Below are 21,087 nucleotides of genomic sequence, written 5' to 3'. Positions count from 1 at the left end.
ATCAATCCTGTCCTCACAGGAGAACACATCAATCCTGCTACAATCACCATGGAGAACACATCAATCCAGGCTGCCATGGAGAACACATCAATCCAGGCCTCACAGGAGAACACATCAATCCTGCTACAATCGCCATGGAGAACACATCAATCCAGGCCTCACAGGAGAACTAATCATCCTGCTACACAAGAGAGCGAATCATCTTGTCCCACAAGAGAGCGAATCATCTTGTTTCAGTGCGCACCACCAGGGGAGGGTGAGTCACTCTGTGGTCGTATGTTGCTCCAATAGAACTACAAGCCCCCCAAAGCTCCTAGAGCTCAATGTATGCAACATGCAGGACCCTTTTACAAAGGTCTCTCGACGACTCCAAGTCGTTCGGGAAAATCACAAATTTGATCTTTCCTCAGGGCTCTATCCTGTACATCATCTCAGTGTGATGGAGCCTCCTTGATCATCGACTTACCATATCCCAGATAAGGCAGTAATTGATGTCTATCTGCTGGAGCAATTGTCAAATACGAGATTCCTCAATAATCAAATCCCATCTCTGGTTGTCACAGAGATTCACAGTGGTATTCATCATGTGTACAAACAGCTCACTGAAGAGCTTCAGCAACCAGACTGCCTCACAGAAGGCCATACTATTAGCAATGTATTCCGACTTCTGCTTCCTACATCGAAGCAGAATCCAAAGAGAACCAACACTGAAAAGTGCTCTAGTGATCCTCCACACTGCCTGCCCACTCATCATTCGAATAATCATGTGGTTTCATATTTTCGGCAGTGTATCTCAATCCATGAGAGATTGTGCCCTGAAGATATCTTAGAAGATTCTTGGCACCAATCTAGTGAGGCTCAACCAAATATGAGCTCACCATGCTAACTGCAACACATATGTTCGAACGGAGGTTCTCCAAATACATCAATGCGAATGAGTTTATGAAACTCAGAGGCATTTCCCAAATCTGGTCTGACATCATTACCATATAACTTCTGAAAGTTAAGATCCTCGAGGCAGTCACAAGCTTGCATCTTATCTTCCCACATTCAAAATCCAACTCCCTCTGTCTCCTATAAATGAGAAGGTCTGCACCTGTCAGACATAGGTGCCGGTACGAGAGGTTTATCATCCACAACCTTCGAGTAATGGTTTGGATCGATTTCACTCCTAGTGAATCTCAGCTGCATTGGACAGCTATCAATCCTCTCATACTATGCCCGAGGTGTTTTTCTTCAAGCCATAGAGGGCTTTCTTCCACCTGTATACATGAGATTCCTTGATCATGATTCTCAAACTCCTCGGGTTGTTCCAAACCTGTGAACCAGCTGCATGAGGGGAATGGTCCCCTTATAATATTTTCCTTCGGTACATTTCAGACATGTACCTTCATGCTTCTTTTGAATTCAGGCATCCTAGTCCCCATCTGACTCACAGACCTTCGGTGCTGAGTCAATGGGCATGGTCCCTAGTGGACTTCTTGCAACTTGATACAACCCTGAACTCAAAAGTATCTTTAAAAGATCTACGTACATTTCCATCGATAAGTGCCACCCTGTAACCTTTGACTTCCATTTCCGAGATGGACATCAGGTTCGATCAGGTACATAAAAGAGATTTTGGGGTTCCTTGCTTTCGTAGAAGAGTCGACCATTTCCTTGATGACCTGCATTACCAGTCATTCTTTTGATCATTGAAGATGTCCCAGGAATGATTGTTATCTTCATCAAGAGATGTGTCTCTGCCATTCGGACACTCCTTCGCATAACGACCGATTTTATTTCAACAAGGCATCTGCCTTTCCTTCCACCCTTAGATCCGAACTTCCCAATGAAGTGATCTTAAGATGGACCATCAGAATCTTCTGCTGCGCCATTCTGATAACATTCTCTGCTTTGACTTCACCCTAGGTGAATTATGAGGAACCCATTGATCCTTATGTCTTGTCCCAACTGTCTTCGGTGATTGCTCTTTCACTCTTGCTTGGGCATTGTCTTCACCTTAGCTCTGATACCATGTTAATTTTTGGTATGTTCTATGCTAGAGCAATTTATTTAAATTTTCACAGTTAGCAATCACATCAGCATTACAATAAACTGCAGATAGAACATAAATATAATATGCAGAAGACAAGCCGAGACAAGAGGACACAAGATATGGCGCGAGCCAGGGACAAACCCCACAATGTGTGGGGAAACCCTTTGATCAAATCTTCTTTTATCTTCAAAGTTCAGCAGAGAGAGAGAGAGAGAGATAGTACATTTACAACAGAAGTCAACACTTTGACTTATCTAGATCTAGCATAGATCATTTCGTATAGTGATGAGATCAGTTGAAGACATTCTGCTTCAACTGATTCTCAAGGTGACTCCTTCACCTATCATCGTGTTGCATTTGGTCTTATAGATGCACCACTGCATACTACCTCATGCGGCTGTCCATGTCCATGATCTTATCCATCATAACACTGCTCAAACTAATGTGCATCATCATCATGTTGCTGCCCTTGCTAATGTATCATTGTGCTGCCCATGCACATGATCTCATAGTGCTGCCCATCATGCTACTGCCCATGCTCCATGTATTCATTGTACAGCCCATCCACAATATATCATGTTGCTGCCCAACACTGCGTTTTATATATGTGTCCAGCGTATATATATAGCTTATGTACTATAGCATATATTGTCCAGTGATTACTGCCCATCGTATGTACAGTCTAGCATATATATAAATACCATACATATAAAGACCACATACATATTAAGACCCTATATACAACTGGAGCAAGATCATACATATTGAGAACCTGTTATATAACCTTGATGCCATACATCTTTGTATCAGTTTACACACCAGAGCAATATCATATACCATCACAGTATTGTGATCATATGCCATTATAACCAGGGATTTCATGTGAATGCCATACCACATTAGATGACTGCCCAGCGTATGATTGCACAGCGTATACATAACTCCAGCTACACCTCAGGACTGTGGTATTATGACTGCGGTTGACTGTGTCCTTTATTACAGAGTGCTGACTGCGTGTTATATCATTACAGAGTGATGTGCGCATATATCTATATATATATATATATATATATATATATATATATATATATATATATATATATATATTGCGTTCCCAACGTATGGCTGCGTGTCATCATTATCTGCGTGTAAGATGCTTTGACAACAATGTATATAATCCTGACTGCGTTGATGCACTGTGTACCACGCTGCTAGGCGGAATTTGATATATTACAAGACGAGACTGTCTCAACATGACTGCACCTAAACATGGTGTAGTCAATACCCTTTTATGACTGCGGCTAGGTTAGAACAACGTATGACATATATTTCTTTTGCGTATGAGATATCTCCATTTGACAATGTATAGGTGTCTCGGTTTGCTGCATAGATCGACCTGCGGCTAGGGCATCACCATAAGGCCAGCGTATCTTTTGGTTCTCTCCTTCCAAAAACCCAGACGTGGAGAGGAGATCACCTCAAGGATACATATTCAAAATGACATCAAATACTCATCTATTTATACTAAAATGAGGATGATGAATAGACACGTCAGTTGGGCTTCTAGAGCCTACATAAGAGCTGGTCGGCTTGATAATAATTACATAAACAAAATAAATTCATATCTCCATAAATACTTATCGGAATCGGATGATCTTTGGATCAATCCTACACCTCTCGATGAGAGGGATCCAATAAAAATATCAGCTGCCATAAACAAACCGACCCACATGGAGTTTGGCCCTAGATGCCAATTTAACATTTTTCAACCTATTTGGAGGTGCAGTCAGTTGGATGAGTAAGAAACAATCTGTAGTGGCACTATCAACTACAGAGGCAGAATACATGGTAGCCACTCATGCAAGCAAGGAAGTAGTTTGGTTGCAGAGATTGTGCTCAAGTATGGGGTTCTTACAGGGAGCTATAAGGATAGATTGTGACAGCCAAAGTGCAATTTTCTTGGCAAAGAACCCTACTTATCATTCAAAGACAAAGCACATTGATTTTTAGTATCACTTTGTGAGGGACGTGATAGAAGACAAAAAGGTGTTTCTGGTAAAGGTGGACACTTTGAAAAATATTGCAGATGCATTGAAAACATATGTGAGCTCTGAGAAGTTCTCTCGGTGTATAGAAACAATGGGTGTTTTAGGGCTGGATAAATGACTAAGCTCTGCTATGGCCCCCTGTGGAAAGAAAACAACAAGTGGTAGAATCTTGGGTTGTGCTATATTCTTTCCAGTGAACTGAGGGGTTAGAAGGGGGGCTAAGCCCACCCTTTGTTGCGGTGATTGCATAACAGGGGGAGTCACAGGGGGTTTGTGGGGTGCAGGTAACCCCACTTTCTAGGGTCTGAGGCAGTGCCCTAGAAAATTTTGGTTTTGAACCCTATATTAGGTTGGGCAGACCTACCTATGGTTTTGTGCATGTTTTTCGCACATGGTTTTGGACACGATGGTTTTCAGTCCATGGTTTTGGACGCGAAGGTTTTCGATCCATGGTATTGGATGCTTCAGCATGTCTAAGCATGTAATGTAACATTGAAAGGAACATAATGAAAAATCAAGCTGGTAGTCCCGATTTTGGGATCTAAGGGAAAATCTCTATGTATATGTGTTTTATGTGTTATGCTCTTGCATTTTTTATTTTTTGTGCTTTAGAATTCATATGCAGGTAATTTTTCTACGAGGTTAAAACCTACAAGAGGCCCTCAAGCAACAAAGGAATGCGATGATGGACAAATTTTCTCAGATTCTTTAGCAGCTACCCAAGGTGACACATCTACTTCTAGCAACTACTCTGGAAGCACCACACTCTTTAAGGTACAAGTTAACTTTGACATTCCCATATTTCAAGGCTAGATAGATGTAGATGTCATAGATAAATGGTTAAATCTTCCATAAGGGTATTTTTTTGTTCATGATTTTTTTGGCTGGGAAAAGATTACTTTTTCTCTTCTTAAAGTCTCTCCCCATGTCAAGGACTAGTGGGAAACCTACTACGAGCAGAAGGATGAAAGTACGGCCTCACTGTTTTCACCCGTGCCCACTTGGAAATCATTCTGGGCTGCCATCAAGGAGAAGTACTACCCTGTTAGAATTTATGAGGATCAATACATAAAGTGGATCACGCTGTGGCAAGGATGGCACTAAGACGTGCCAGAGTTTACCAATATTTTCCATACCCTTCGCACAAAGTTGGGTATCAAGTATTCATACCAGCATTTGGTACTCAAATACTGCAGTTGCTTGCACATGTACATCCAGAATGAAATAGAATTACTAAACATCTCCTTTCTCGACATGGCATACCGATATGTCGTCAAGATCGAGAAAAAGTTTAAATAGAAGAAGCGAGACTTTGGATCTACAAATCCGAATCAAGGGAAAGGTGCCCCCAAACCGCAGAGCAAAGGACAAAGCCAAGGCGAGGTGCCCCAAGATCACTTGCCAAAGCTACAAGCAAATAACAATGCCGTGAAGCTGAAAAAGGACACAGGAAAGTGATGTGAGTTCCATAAGAGCTCCACTCACAACACAAGTGAGTTTCAGGCCAAGCAGTCACTGGTGGTCGAGCTAAAGGTTTCAGCATTAGATGCATTTTCTGACTCTGAGTCAGAACCTAACAAGGGGAATGACAAAGGGAAGAATATTATTGATGTGAAACCCAATGCCATCATTGCCACCATGAAGATCCAAACGGAGGAACCTGAAGATCCAGAGGAGGAGGAGCGCCTCTTCCACTCCTAGATGTGGGTAAAGGGCTCCCCACTACAGTTCATTGTCGACAGTGGGAGCCAAAAGAACCTCATTTCAGCAGAGGTCGTGAAGTGATTGGGATTACTAACCACAGCATATCCACAGCTATACACTATCAGGTGGCTTCACCAAGGACATGATTTTCATGTGAGCCAGCAGTGTCGCCTTCCATACAACATCAAGCCCTTCACAGATGAGGTATTGTTTGACGTTGCTCCCCTTGATGTTTGTGATGTATTATTAGGCCAACCATAAGCGACATGATGTGTATGAATCAAGGCCTCGTCTTGTTATTGTTACTTTGGGAAATAAATTGTACAGGATATTGGAGGTAGAACCACCTACCGCCATCTCTTTGGTTACTGCAAAACAATGCAGTAAGCTCATTTCCAAAACTAGGAAATTTCTTTTCCTAATGATATGCCCTCAAGGAAAGAAGAAGGCGCTCGCCATGAGCTCTAGACAGGGCCCCTCCGCACGACAACTACAAATGGACAAGGTCGTGGAGGAGTACAAGTACATCTTCACCTCCCCCGCATGGGTTCTAAGTACATCTTCACCTCCCCCGTAGGGGTTCTAAGTACATCTTCACCTCCCCCGCAGGGGTTCTTGTGCACTATCAAGTCAAGCACTCCATCGATCTAACCCCAAGTGTGTCACTGCCCAATGGACCAATATATCAATGCTCTATTCTAGAGAATGATGAAATCAAGAGGCAGATTTAGAGCTGCTACAGAAATGTCACATCCGTCTGAGTTCATCGCCTTGTGGGAGCCTGATCGTATTGGTACAGAAGAAGGATGGGACTTGGAGACTTTGTATTGACTATCGAGCACTGAAAAAGATCATTGTCCGTAATAGGTACCCGATCCCACAGATTGATGACCTCCTGGACCAACTGAAGGGGGGAAAAATATTTCAACAAGACTGATTTGAAGTCAGGATATCACCAAGTACCAATTGAACCCTCGCATGTGTGAAAGACTTCCTTCAAAGCCAAGGAGGGCCTTTTCAAACAGTTGGTTATGTCTTTCAGTTTGACGAATGCTCCTACAACCTTCATGAGGCTAATGGATGACATCTTGCGGCCATTCACCAACTCATTTGTAGTGGTATACTTGGATGACATCCTGATCTTCATCCAGAGTTGGGAAGAGCACTTCCACCACATCCTACAGGTTCTCCAAGCATTGCAGCAACACAAGTTATGTGCCAATTTGGAGAAATGCACTTTTGGCATGACCCGGGTTCTATATCTGGGATAAATTATTCATGAACGAGGGGTGCATGTGGATCTAGCCAAGATCCAAGTCATTCAGGATTGGCCATCTCCAACCACTCTAACAGAGCTCCACAGCTTTCTAGGTCTTGCCAACTTCTACCGCAGGTTCATGTTGGGATCTTTTAATATCACTTCGCCCTTAAGTCAAGTCACTAAGGGAGGAGTGAAAGCAAAATTATTTTTGTCTAAATCTCAACAGAAGGCATTCACAAAGTTGAAACATCACCTTTGCTTGGCACCAGTGCTCGCATTACCAGACTTTCAACAACCATTTGAGGTCGAGATAGATGCCTCTGACTATGCTATTGGGGTAACCCTTATTCAACATGGTCATCTAGTGGCATATCATAGTGAGACACTTTCATACACAGTCTCTAGGTATCCCACTTATGACAAAGAGATGTATTCCTTTGTGCAGGCCTCTCAGCAATTGAAGCATTACATTTTGGGGAAGGAAACGGTCATCCACACAGACCACTAGCCCCTACTATTCATACAGACCCAAGGGAAATTGCAGAATGAGTACTGTTATCAATTAGAACTAAAAAAAATTTATGCATATAGTTGTTTGTCCTAGTCCAATTACAAAGGTCTGTGTCAAGTTGATTTCATTTTATATGTCTTACTTAGGATTTGGAGTTTTAAAGTTTTTGATTTAAACTATACTCGAATCCTATTGGTTCTCCTCCACCATCATTGTTCCATAGTCATGTCTTGTCTCATCCGAGTCACCGGGATTTCGCAGCGTAATCCTATTGGCCAGTTTCGCAGCGCAATCATGGTTTAGCAATTTCGCAGCGCGTTATGATTAGGCCGTTTCGCAGCGCATCATTAGAATTTAAAACTAACAGCGCTGCGAAATCGTGGATTCGTGCATTTCGCAGTGAACCCTTCCCGAAATGTCAAGTCCGTAGGTGAGTCATCAGTTGTGTCCACTCATGTCAGTTTATGTACCTCTCGTATCACGTTTGAGCGCTCATTTGCCACTACCCCACCAATAGATCTGTTGATATGCACAGAAATATCATTCCCAATAGATTCTACCGTGCATAGACCTTTATGATAGTCATAAGTGCTGCATGAGTGACCTGTCTGTTTGATTATGTATGGAAGTGTTTCAATGAAAAATTTGAATTTCAAGCGAGGTTGATTTCAAGCGAGCCTGATTACAAGCGAGGCTGAATTAAAAAGAACTGAACCACCATTGCAACTGAAGTTGTTAGACTCTCTGTGTGTGAAGATTTTGAAAGGAAAATGGAGAGAAAAGAGCACAGATCCGGTAAATGCTAGAGGATTGAACCTGAGGGCTTGGATATAGCGTTGAGGGATGAAGGCGTGAAGAAAGCGTTCAAAGATGCCGGCTGCTGGAACTTTTGCAAGAAGCTACAAGGAGGACATGCGCAGGTAACCAAAGAATTTACGCTAAACTTCACTGGTTTAAATTCAAAGATAGCTATGCTAGAAGTCCAAGTTTCTCCAGAAGCCATAGCTGTTGTGACAGAGATCCCAAGAGGACGGGAAGAATGGTTTAAAAATTTTAAGTTTGATATGAACCCTTGTAAAGAGTTTTTAAAGGAGGCATATGTAAATGAAGACTTAACAAAAGCAGTGCCCAGAAATTATGTCAAGGAACATTATGCTCTTCTTCTCACCTGCATTCAGAAATACTTGACCTGTGAAGGAAGGTACAATAAGGTCTATTCTTACCATTTTAAACTGCTTTTACATTTCACTGGGAAGGTTTCCATAGACATTCCTTTTTACCTATTTCACAGTTTGAGTAAGATGTGTGATAAGGTGCAGCTGGGGAAAGAGGACTGTGAAACCTCTTTATTTCATCATGGTTTGATTAAGTTGCTAGTTTTAGATGGCCTCCAAAAGATAGGCAGAGACTGGAATTCGTTTATTTTCATGGCTGGATTCCAAAGCAAGACTGGCCTTACTCCACAATCAGTCAGAGAACTCACAATAGCTGAACTTCAAAAAGAAGCAAGAGCTAAAAAGCAAAACAAGTCACAGCCAAGAAAACCAGTGAAGCCACTAATCATTCAAGAACAACCTCAGAAATCATCAAAGGAAAAATCTCAGGATAAAAAGGTTGTACCTGAAACAAGCAGATCTGAAACAGTCTCAAGGGTAAGGACAAGAAGCCAAATAAATAAAGAAAAAGGTAAGGCCATAGCTGTTGAAGAGAGCCCAGTGTCTAAGGCAAGCTTGAAAGATCTATTACAAACCATTGAATTTGAGCAATCTGAACCAGTCCATATTGATTTAACACAGTCATCACCAGAAGGTGCCAAGAAGTCTAAAGCCTCAAAAAGGCTTAAATTCGATGAGCCAGGTGAAGAATTTATTTTTAAACCTAGAAGACCTATTACAAAGAAGCAAGTAAAGGAAGCGCTGCCCAGGACAGAGGAGACCGAGAAGGTTAGGCAAAAGGGTACAAGCAGAACAGTCATCACATCTCAAGGAGATAATATAGCAGTCATAAAGAGCCAATTAGAAGCAGCTAAATATGAGATTGCCAAATTGAAGCAAGCAGTTAGAAAACATGCAGATGTGTATACAAATTATCGTAAAGCTCTGTGGAAAGGGACTGAAACCTTTCAAAATCAGTTGAATTCAGTAGTTGATGGCCATGCACAATTTCACACATGGACAGTACCAGCCATCAAAGAGGCCCAGTTCATTAGAAAAATAAATATGCAATTAAGAGCTGAGAATAAAGCTCTGAAGAAGAAGATTGAAGACCTGAAGGTGCAGCTGGACCAGTTATCTACTAAATGAATTTTCTCTTCAAGAGAGGTTTTGTTCCAAATTTTTGTCAAATCTGCTTAGTCTTATTGTTTTTGAAGACATAGTTAATTTATAACTCTTTAAAACTCCAGTCAGCACTTTATTTTATTTAATAGTTAGTTAAATAGCTGATAGGTGTCATTAGAGGCAGTTATCGAATTCCCCTCATGCTGGAGGAGGAAGTTCGAATTAGTTAGAATAAGTATTCTATATATAGCTGAGACAGTGATGTAATGGGGGTTGGATATTTTATAAAACAGAGTACTATTTTGGCTTATGTAAAGACAGAGTTCAGTAATATAAGTTAGCTGCTTTTCTTCTCAGGATTCATAAAGGATTTCCATGTTCAGAATGGTGATTTTATCTTTTCCTTAATGTCTTTTACAGTTGCATAGGTGTACAATCACTCAGAATTCACTGATTGTGCTCTGATTTCCTGTGTGCATTTATGAGTTGTGGTTCCATATGTGTTGTGTTTCTGAATATTCAAATGCTAAGTGCCTTGACTTCTATGTAAAGGCAGTACTATTGTTTACTGAAGTGTGATTGACTCCATAGGCCCAATGGAAACTAGTTTAATGTTTGTCCAGCCTTCATATTTTTCAATGTTATTCCACAAGAGTTAGCCATCTTATTAATAGTCAAAATCAATAACCCTTTTTGAGAGAGCCCTCTCAGGCTAAGGAGGCTAAGCCTTAGTCAAAATATTGGTTTGAAACAGTTACTTGAAGTCTTCCTGGTTTGCAGCCTTCCAGGGCTTGATTTTGAGATAACATTTTGGTGCGTCTGCCGGGAGTCGGAAGATTACTCATTCCCTAAATTATGAAGCTGAACTTCTGAAGGTAGCAGGAGCTCAGAAAGGTTTTCGAGGCTGCATTCTACCTTGGTGACTCCATTCAATCTTAAAGTTTAAAAGGTGGCTTCGAGAGGAAGATATACAAGGAGTAATCCTGACCCAAACCCACCTAGTCCTGTGGATAATCCCAACATTATCTCAAGGAGCAAGCAAAGATTTTCTGATATACCAGGTACTTCAACCATTTCAAAATCTTTGTTTCCTGAATTTTCTAGAAGTCCTGAAGATAAAATTGTTGATGAAAAAATTCAAGAGGTATTTTTGAGGTCTGAAAACGAAGAGGAGCTTATTGGAATTATTTTAGATTTACAAAAAAGAGGCATTGATACTTCATCTTTAGTGTCACAAAAATATAAGGAAGAGTTTTGGGAGGTTGTTACTTCAGAATTGCTATTAGAGGAAGAGGACTTAAATCAGCTCAAGGAACTTGATCCTTTTGAAGTTTTGCTCAAATCTAAAACTGGTTTACCTCTCCCAAATTGGAGTTCTTTTGTCAGTGGTTTGCAAAATCCAAACAGCCCTTTTCGTACCAATACTTTATCTTATGCCTTTGTTAGTCCAAATAGTCCTCAGACACTATCTCACACAAGATCTGCTCCCACTGGTCATACAATACCTGTTGTCACTGCTCCTCCATTCATTATGGCTATACCTGCTAGGTATGCTCCTCTAGCTCTCCCTGTTGTTTTACATGATCTTCCTAGTAAATATGCTGCTAGGATTCCAACATGGGGAGGTGATGAAGATATTACAGCAGAGGAACATGTGGATAGGTTCAATGATTTTGTTGATAGGGAAGAAGTGGATGATGAAGATGTAAAACTAAGGTTGTTTTCTCAAACTTTCATTGGGGAAGTCAAAAAATGGTTTAAAGCCCTTAGAGCTGGAAGCATTCATAGTTGGGTAGAGTTTGAAGACAGCTTTCTAAGGAAATGGGGAAACAGAACCAACCCTGTCCAAGCCCTTACTGAATATAACAATCTTAGGAGAGCTCCAGAGGAAACCATTCAAAATTTCTCTAAGAGGTTTAACAAAGTATATAATTCTATTCCAGCTCATTTGAAACCTCCTGGAGCTTTGGCACAGTTGAGATATGCTGAATCATTTGATTCAGATTTTTCTCTTTTACTCAGAGAAAGGGAGTCTGCCTCTCTTGCTGACATGCAAAATGATGCAATTAAGGTAGAGGTGAATATGCTTGCTGCTAAGAAATCAAAGATGGAAAAGTCTAAGTTGAAGGAGGAGGAGAAGCCTTCTACATCTGCTCAAGAAGACAAGTTTGAAACAATGATGAAAACCATGGAGAAATTGATGGACAGATTAGCTCTTGGGAATGCTTCTGCTCCTCCAGCACAACAAGAACCTCAATTTAGGAACCCTCAGTTCAGAAGACCTCAGAATCAGCAAAGGCCAAGAGACAACCGAAATCTGCAGGCTGATCCTCCAGTGAGACCTCCTTTCCAGCAAAATTTGGTAGATGAAGAGGATGAACTTGAAGTCCCTGAGGAATCAATTCATTGTTTTGATGAGGAAGGGTCAGGAATTTTCTTGACCAAGGAGGAACATGATGAGTCCAGCACGATAAAATCAGAAGAAGAACCTTCAGATTTTTTAAAGGGCTATCAGCATGCTATATTTGAGATGCAAAAGCAGTATAATCTTAGGAATAGAGGTGTTCCTATTACAGCAAACAAAGCACAGCTCAAGAAGAATACCTCAAGGACAGTTGATGATAAAAAGGAAAAAGCAAAGGTAGTTGAAAGTAAAGATGATCATCCTCTTGACAAAAGGGACATTCAAATTCCTTCTCCTCCCAAAGAAATTGACAAGACTACTTCTGTTTTTAATATTGAGAATGAGATTGCAAAAATTAAAATATCAGTCCCTTTTAATGAAATTCTCAAGGTAGACAAATACATAAGTAAAATTGTTGAAATGCTTAATTCACAACCAGGGGTGGCTGATATCCTAAATGTACAAGAAGATAATCCTATTATCTGTTTGGGTCCAAGACTTGAGGATGAACAAAATGAAGAATTTCCTCCTTTCTACATAAGCATTACCATTCATGACATGACTCTACATAATGCTATGTTAGATTCGGGGGCATCACATAATCTCATGCCTAAAGTAATCATGGAAAGACTGGGGTTAGAGGTTACTAGGCCATATAAGGATTTATTTTCCTTTGATTCAAAGAGAGTCCATTGCATTGGTTTGATAAAAGATGTTGTTGTGGGGCTTACACAAATTCCAGCAAAAACAACTGTTATGGACATTGTTGTTGCAGACATTCCACCGAAGTTTGGAATGCTTCTTTCAAGGTCATGGGCAGCAAAAATCAAGGGCACAATGCAGATGGATCTTACATATGCTACCATTCCAGTGTTTGGTGAACAAAGGAGGTTGTACCGCGAAACAAGGATGGCCTACATGGTGAGCAGCAAAGAAAAGCCTCAGAATTTTCCTATTTACTCATGTGATACTGGCCTTGGTTCAGCTATCCTTTTCAATGAATCAGTTGGGAGAGAATTAGAAGATAAACCTGCAGAAAATCAGAGTCAAGAAGGACAGCAAGAAGATGAAAAGGACATCATGGGTTGTTGGTCATTGTACTTTGATGGATCAGCAGGAAAAGAAGGGGCAGGAGTTGGCATTTGGATCACTAGTCTAACTGAAGAAAGTAAGTTTCTCTCATACAAATTAAACTTTGATTGTACCAACAATATGGCTGAGTACGAGTCTTTAGTTTTAGGTTTGGAAGCTTTGATAAAGTTGAAAGCCAAAAATATTGCTGTTTGTGGAGATTCTGAATTGGTAATTAAACAAATAGAAGGTACATATCAAACCAAGGATGCAAGAATGAGAGCATACAGAAATTTAGTGCTGGAGATGTTAGAAAAATTTCAAACCTACTCTTTTAGCATCAAGACTAGAGACCAAAACTCTGTTGCAGACTCTCTTGCTGTTTCAGCCAGCCTATTCATCATTCCTAAGCATTCTTCTAATGGTTATGAAGTGGAGGTTCGCCATAGACCAGTCATACCGGACAATATCATAAATTGGCAAGTTTTTGAGGATGATCAGCATGTAAGGAATTTCATTGAATTAAAAGAAGAGTTTGAGCACAATCAGATAGATCAGCAGAACATGTTAATAGAGTCAAAGGAAAGTTCTGAAGTCTTACAGTTACAAAACAATTTAATCCCTAAAGGCCTCATTCCTTTGGAAAAATTATTTGATCAAAATGATGTGTACAAAGCACCAAGATTGCAAGCTAATGAGGAGGAAGTAGAAAACTGTAATTTAGGTGACTCAGTTGTGCCTAAAATAGTCAAGATTTCAAAGTTCCTTTCAGCTGATATGAAAACCAAATATGTTGAAATGATGAAAAAATTCATCGATGTTTTTGCATGGAGCTATGCTGATTTGAAACAATATGATTCTTCAATCATACAACATACCATCCCTATTAAGCAGAATGAGAAGCCTTTTAAGCAGAAGCTAAGAAGGATTAATCCTCTTCTAATGCCACTGATTGAAAAAGAAGTGAAAAAGCTTTTTGATGCCAAAATTATTGTTCCAATCAGATTCTCAAATTGGCTTGCTAACTTGGTACCAGTCAGGAAAAAGAATGGGGAGATCAGAATTTGTATAGACTTCAGGAACTTAAACAAAGCTTCATTGAAAGATAATTACCCTCTCCCGAAAATGGATTTCATTCTGCAAAACATTGTTGGTTCACAAAGGATGTCTATGCTTGATGGCTTCTCAGGGTACAATCAGATCCTTGTTCACCCAGATGATCAGGAGAAGACAGCTTTCACTACACCATGGGGAACATTCATGTATGCAAAAATGCCCTTTGGCCTCATGAATGCAGGAGCAACTTTCCAGAGAGCAATGGATATTGCTTTTGCTGAAGAAAAGGACAAATCAGTGGTGGTTTATCTTGATGATATCACAGTTTTTTCAAAGAAGGAAGAAGACCACTTAAAACACCTTGAAAGGGTCCTACTGAAGTGTAGGAGGTTTGGTATTTCTCTAAACCCAACCAAAAGTATTTTTGCTTTAACTTCTGGCAAACTGCTTGGACATATTATTTCTGAAGAGGGAATTAGGATTGATCCTAATAGAGTCAGTGCAATTCAAAAGCTAGATTTACCAAGGAGTAGGAAGGAGATTCAATCCTTTCTGGGGAAAGTTAACTTTGTTAGAAGATTCATTCCTAACTTTGCTGAAGTGGTTAAGAACATAACAAAGATGTTAAAGAAAGGAGAAGATTTTAAATGGACAGCTGAAGCAAAGAAATCATTTGAAGAGATCAAGAAGGCACTTACTCAAGCACCAGTCCTCATCAGCCCGGATTTTACCAAGGAGTTTCTGATCTTCACATTTGCTTCTGAAGACACAATTGCTGGAGTTTTATTGCAAAAAGGAAGTCAAGGTACTGAACAGCCCATTTCTTTCTTTAGCAAGACATTGGCTAATGCTGAATTGAAATATAATATCTTAGAGAAACAAGCCTATGCATTGGTGAAAGCAATTAAGGATTTCAGGATTTATGTTTTGCACTCTCACATTGTTGCATATGTGCCAAATGCTGTTATAAAAGACATCCTTACACAAGCTGATCCAGATGGAAAAAGGGGAAAGTGGATAGCGAAACTGTTGGAGTATGACATTGAGATCAAACCCACCAAGCTGGTAAAGGGTCAAGGCCTAGCCAAATTGTTGACTCAGTCAAATCTGGACTGTATTGATATTAATTTAAGCACAGAAATTTCTGAAATTTCTGAAAATGAAGAAGATTTGGTCCAAATAAATGAGAAGTTCTTGATCTCAGAATGGTATAAGGATATAGCGTTTGTTTTGCAGCATAATAGAGCCCCTGATAACCTTTCAAAATCCAAAGCTCGGTTTACCAAGTTGAAATCTCTCAGATATTTTGTGTATAACCAAAATCTGTTTTGGAAAGATGCAGGAGGAATATTAATAAACTGTCTCATTGAAGAAGAAGCTGATAAAGTAATTGATGAGTTTCATAAAGGGGATTGCGGAGGACATCACGGTTGGAAAGCCACTGCAAACAAGGTTTTGAGAGCTGGCTATTTTTGGCAAACTATGTTTAGAGATATTTATAAAAAGATAGCCACATGCCATGAATGTCAACTGTTTGAGGGAAAGAGAAAGCTCATGCCAATGCCCTTGGTTCCCATTTATGTTGAAGCACCTTTCCAGCAGTGGGGATTAGATTTTATAGGGGAAATCCATCCTCCTTCATCAGGACAACATCGCTGGATTCTCACAGCCACCGATTACTTTACAAAATGGATAGAGGCAATACCCACAAGGCAAGCAAATGATTCTGTGATTATTTCTTTCTTAGAAAATAATATATTATCAAGATTTGGTTGCCCAATCAAGATCATTACAGATAATGCTCAAGCTTTCAAGTCTAAAAGAATGATTAATTTTTGTCATCAGTATCACATTTCCCTGGGACATTCCACCGCTTATTATCCACAGGGAAATGGTTTAGCTGAAAGCTCAAACAAGAGTCTTGTGAGAATCATTAAGAAGCTGCTGCAAGAAAATAAAAAGGCTTGGCATTTGAAACTGAAATATGCCTTGTGGGCTGACCGGATTTGCACAAAGAGGTCCATTGGAACATCACCATATGAGCTTGTATATGGGGCAGAGGCTATATTTCCAACATCTCTTGGAGTACCAGTAATGAAGCTGATTCAAGGATTAGAAGAGGAACCAAATGCTGTACAACGCAGGATTAATCAGCTAATAGCTTTGCAGGAGAAAAGAAATGAGGTGTTTGACAGTCATCAACAAAGCCAGAACAGGATCAAGAGAGCATTTGACAAAAAGATCAAAGAGGTTACATTCCAGATTCATGATAAAGTCCTGAAATGGGAAGCTAGAATTGAAGAGAAAGGTAAACATGGTAAATTCGAAAATTTGTGGAAAGGGCCATATCAAATTTCTGCTTTCCATGGGAATAACACCTACATTCTGCAAGAGATTGATGGAACACCATGTGCTGGAGGACCTGTTAATGGCAGGTTCCTAAAGCATTACAATTGATTGAATCTCGGCCAAGTGTCTCACCAACATTGTATATAACCGTTTTATTAGTCTTTCTTGTTAAAAATAAATGACAAGCTGAACAGGAATCTTAAGCCCGAAGTGAAGGCCCACAAAGCTAGAAAGGAATGCTTGTCAACTCCGTTTATGTTTTCAGAAATTGAACAAAGCACTGGACCTACGAGTTCTTAGTGTACTACAGGAGCACACTATCCCAAGTGGAGCCACTGTTATCACTTAGAACTAAAAAAAAATTATGCATATAGTTGTTTGTCCTAGTCCAATTACAAAGGTCTGTGTCAAGTTGATTTCGTTTTATATGTCTTACTTAGGATTTGGAGTTTTAAAGTTTTTGATTTAAACTATACTCGAATCCTATTGGTTCTCCTCCACCATCATTGTTCCATAGTCATGTCTTGTCTCATCCGAGTCACCGAGTCTTTTAGGGATTTCGCAGCGTAACCCTATTGGCCAGTTTCGCAGTGAAATAATGGTTTAGCAATTTCGCAGCGCATTATGATTAGGCCGTTTCGCAGCGCATCATTAGAATTTAAAACTAACAGCGCTGCGAAATCGTGGATTCGTGAATTTCGCAGCAAACCCTTCCCGAAATGTCAAGTCCGTAGGTGAGTCATCAGTTGTGTCCACTCATGTCAGTTTATGTACCTCTCGTATCACGTTTGAGCGCTCATTTGCCACTACCCCACCAATAGATCTGTTGATATGCACAGAAATATCATTCCCAATAGATTCTACCGTGCATAGACCTTTATGATAGTTGTAAGTGCTGCATGAGTGACTTGTCTGTTTGATTATGTATGGAAGTGTTTCAATGAAAAATTTGAATTTCAAGCGAGGCTGATTTCAAGCGAGCCTGATTACAAGCGAGGCTGAATTAAAAAGAACTGAACCACCATTGCAACTGAAGCTGTTAGACTCTCTGTGTGTGAAGATTTTGAAAGGAAAATGGAGAGAAAAGAGCACAGATCCAGTAAATGCCAGAGGACTGAACCTGAGGGCTTGGATATAGCGTTGAGGGATGAAAGCGTGAAGAAAGCGTTCAAAGATGCTGGCTGCTGGAACTTTTGCAAGAAGCTACAAGGAGGACATGCGCAGGTAACCAAAGAATTTGCGCTAAACTTCACTGGTTTAAATTCAAAGATAGCTATGCTAGAAGTCCAAGTTTCTCCAGAAGCCATATCTGCTGTGACAGAGATCCCAAGAGGACGGGAAGAATGGTTTAAAATTTTTAAGTTTGATATGAACCCTTGTAAAGAGTTTTTAAAGGAGGCATATGTAAATGAAGACTTAACAAAAGCAGTGCCCAGAAATTATGTCAAGGAACATTATGCTCTTCTTCTCACCTGCATTCAGAAATACTTGACCTGTGAAGGAAGGTACAATAAGGTCTATTCTTACCATTTTAAATTGCTTTTACATTTCACTGGGAAGGTTTCCATAGACATTCCTTTTTACCTATTTCGCAGTTTGAGTAAGATATGTGATAAGGTGCAGCTGAGGAAAGAGGACTGTGAAACCTCTTTATTTCATCATGGTTTGATTAAGTTGCTAGTTTTAGATGGCCTCCAAAAGATAGGCAGAGACTGGAATTCGTTTATTTTCATGGCTGGATTCCAAAGCAAGACTGGCCTTACTCCACAACCAGTCAGAGAACTCACAATAGCTGAACTTCAAAAAGAAGCAAGAGCTAAAAAGCAAAACAAGTCACAGCCAAGAAAACCAGTGAAGCCACTAATCATTCAAGAACAACCTCAGAAATCATCAAAGGAAAAATCTGAGGATAAGAAGGTTGTACCTGAAACAAGCAGATCTGAAACAGTCTCAAGGGTAAGGACAAGAAGCCAAATAAATAAAGAAAAAGGTAAGGCCATAGCTGTTGAAGAGAGCCCAGTGTCTAAGGCAAGCTTGACAGATCTATTACAGGCCATTGAATTCGAGCAATCTGAACCAGTCCATATTGATTTAACACAGTCATCACCAGAAGGTGCCAAGAAGTCTAAAGCCTCAAAAAGGCTTAAATTCGATGAGCCAGGTGAAGAATTTATTTTTAAACCGAGAAGACCTATTACAAGGAAGCAAGTAAAGGAAGCGCTGCCCAGGACAGAGGAGACTGAGAAGGTTAGGCAAAAGGGTACAAGCAAAACAGTCATCACATCTCAAGGAGATAATTTAGCAGTCATAAAGAGCCAATTAGAAGCAGCTAAATATGAGATTGCCAAATTGAAGCAAGCAGTTAGAAAACATGCAAATGTGTATACAACTTATCGTAAAGCTCTGTGGAAAGGGACTGAAACCTTTCAAAATCAGTTGAATTCAGTAGTTGATGGCCATGCACAATTTCACACATGGACAGTACCAGCCATCAAAGAGGCCCAGTTCATTAGAAAAATAAATATGCAATTAAGAGCTGAGAATAAAGCTCTGAAGAAGAAGATTGAAGACCTGAAGGTGCAGCTGGACCAGTTATCTACTAAATGAATTTTCTCTTCAAGAGAGGTTTTGTTCCAAATTTTTGTCAAATCTGCTTAGTCTTATTGTTTTTGAAGACATGTAAATCCCTGCTATATATATGAAAAGTCGAAGGAAGTTTTTGGCAATCAAATGTTTCAGTGATAAAGGTCTCGGGTCAAAGGCAAGCTGTTTCAAATGATACAGCAGTTTCGTAGCGCGCTACGAAACTGCTGTAGGTGATGATTTTAACGCAAACAGGCAGTTTGGTATTATGAGCGGGAATTTTGAAAGGGAGACACCCAAAAGATATGCAAGATATCAGATGGAGCTACAATAGCCATTCAGATCAAGACAGGTGTACCTTAAAAAGGGCGGAATATTTTAACCCAAGTTAAATTTATGTTATAAAGCCACTTTATCATTGTTCAAAGGGTATTAAATGAGTTGCATACAAAGAACTTTTGGCTGCACACATATCTATCGATGCAGCCTCCAACACATCAGGAACATGGCAGTGTTCCATATTTTGGGTTATTAAAAGTTAGAAGACATGCTGCTGTACATTTGAGAAATTTGAGGAAAACTGGAACCGAGAAGCAAGGGACATCTCCCAACACTACTGAGCAGTTAAAGGATTTAGCGTTCAAGGTCGATATGGAGTATTAAACATCCAGCTCAGCCACATCAAAAAGGGGACCAGGTGTCAAAGAACAAGGAGAAGTCATTATGCATGGAAGATAGAGTTAGAGTCATAGTTAATTTATAACTCTTTAAAACTCCAGTCAGCACTTTATTGTATTTAATAGTTAGTTAAATAGCTGATAGGTGTCATTAGAGGCAGTTATCGAATTCCCCTCATGCTGGAGGAGGAAGTTCGAATTAGTTAGAATAAGGATTCTATATATAGCTGAGACAGCGATGTAATGGGGGTTGGATATTTTATAAAACAGAGTACTGTTTTGGCTTATGTAAAGACAGAGTTCAGTAATATAAGTTAGTTGCTTTTCTTCTCAGGATTCATAAAGGATTTCCATGTTCAGAATGGTGATTTTATCTTTTCCTTAATGTCTTTTACAGTTGCATAGGTGTACAATCACTCAGAATTCACTGATTGTGCTCTGATTTCCTGTGTGCATTTATGAGTTGTGGTTCCATATGTGTTTTGTTTCTGAATATTCAAATGCTAAGTGCCCTGACTTCTATGTAAAGGCAGTACTATTGTTTACTGAAGTGTGATTGACTCCATAGGCCCAATGGAAACTAGTTTAATGTTTGTCCAGCCTTCATATTTTTCAATGTTATTCCACAAGAGTTAGCCATCTTATTAATAGTCAAAATCAATAACCCTTTTTGAGAGAGCCCTCTCAGGCTAAGGAGGCTAAGCCTTAGTCAAAAGATTGGTTTGAAACAGTTACTTGAAGTCTTCCTGGTTTGCAGCCTTCCAGGGCTTGATTTTGAGATAACAAGTACCATTAAAAGTGGTCCACATACCTGCAATATTTCCATTTGAATATCAAGTATAAGAAGGTCAGCATCAATAATGTTATAGATTTCCTCAGTCGACCACCAATCATGGCGTTAACCACTGTGCTCAAATATTGTGGGAATGAGACTTCTGAATGGCCACTTCTCTACAACAGTGACCCAGAATTTGGCCACACATACCAGACACTCTTGGTGGGTTAGCATGTTCCAGATTTTCACCTCCAAGATTCCTTTTTATGCCACCTGGGTCACATTTTTTTTCCTTCAAGCAAGCGTGCCAAGATGATTTTGGAAATACACT

Source organism: Pinus tabuliformis, chromosome 4_2 (genome assembly GCF_031772625.1).
Source record: "Pinus tabuliformis cultivar Carrire ecotype Pingquan chromosome 4_2, CPIR1, whole genome shotgun sequence".
Taxonomy (NCBI): Eukaryota; Viridiplantae; Streptophyta; class Pinopsida; order Pinales; family Pinaceae; genus Pinus; species Pinus tabuliformis.
The sequence above is the reverse complement of the archived record's forward strand: the minus strand, read 5'-3'. Positions refer to the sequence as shown.